We start from the raw sequence: 1,612 nt of genomic DNA on the forward strand, positions 1-1,612 counted from the left end.
TTTGTTTCTCATCCCCAGGGTTCTGGGTTCAGTGCTATTTCGTAGCACCTCGGTAATTATCTTCTATTATAGCCACTTGCCGATCAAAGACTAGTGAGTAGATGTAGTAAGCAGAAACTCAAAGAATCCCGTCACACACACACACACACACATACACACACACACACACACATACACGCACACACATATTACATTACACCTGTCAAAAAACAATGTTTCTTTTCATAAGAAATCCTTTATTTACGAAGAATTTAATTTGTGTATATCTTTGGTAGCATGCGTTTCTATTTTAATCTCCCGCTGTTCAGCTTAACATCAGTCATTAACATTTAAATTATGCTTCGCTGAAGATGTTTTGGGTGACAGAAATATGACTTGTAGTGTAACCGTCCTGCCAAATATCAGAATTCATTGAATGTTTCACTGATTTTAAGTTATAACCATTCAGGGACTGTGTTCCCTCTCAAGTAACTATTATTAAAGGTATACATTTAGTTTATTAAGATTTCTTGATCGAATTCATTACGTATATTTGCTAGCATCTTTGCAAACAAGCATTTCTGAATATTTTCCAGTTGTCACTCAGTTGTGAATATCCAGATAATTTGAATTCATTATAGAAAAAAGGATTATCACCCGGGATGGTGTCATGTAAAGCTCTTATGCACTTAACATCATGTTCTCACATTTATTTCTTGGAAAAGCATAACTGATCCATTTAGCCAAATGTATATTCTCACGTGATATAGCACTACATAATGTTAGAAACAAAAGAATTAATGAATAAATACCAAGATTCAAGACATGATTTCAACAAACATATGAAGCACTATATTGTCTATAACGTCATTTATCTAAATACAGAATGAACAATTCGCTTAATTTTCATCTCTTCTCGCTAAATACAGCTGCGATGCCCAGTCAATAGTTATAACTTCCGTGTTGAATTATTCGCATCGTAAATTTGAAGCATCAATTTCATTTCGGAAACAACAGTAGATTCAATTAGCCGCTAATATCCTAAAGAACAGGATGGACATCACGATCACCCATTTCTATGCCACATTGAAACTAGTAAGTGTGGCGTGTATGGGTTAACGTATGGTAGTCCTTTGTTTACAATACAAAGCTATGAACACTTTACGATTGCATCTTTTGTAAAATTGCTTTCAGAAATGATAGTAGGGAAAAATATTCAAAACCTATAATTATCATCTTTGAAGTATTGGAGATATAGCATTCCCTATTTATTTTGCTTGTCTCCTTATATTTTATATTTACTGAAATACATTTTGCCATTATATTTGTTTGTTTTGAATTAATGATTAACTGCTTAAGTTTCTCTATTACTTGTTATATAATTCAAATTTGCCGTCCTACTAAACATCCGTTGTGCGAATGACTATGATAGAGATATAAGTAGAAAGCAATACATTTTATACATATACACATATATGTGTGTGAGTATACACTCGCACACGTACACGTACAGTAAGAAATACCGCCGTGCAAACACCCATTGATATATATATATATATATGTGTGTGTGTGTGTGTGTGTGTGTATATATATATATGTATATGTATATATATATATATATATATATATATAT

The sequence above is a fragment of the Octopus bimaculoides genome, chromosome 4 (assembly GCF_001194135.2).
Source record: "Octopus bimaculoides isolate UCB-OBI-ISO-001 chromosome 4, ASM119413v2, whole genome shotgun sequence".
Lineage (NCBI taxonomy): Eukaryota > Metazoa > Mollusca > Cephalopoda > Octopoda > Octopodidae > Octopus > Octopus bimaculoides.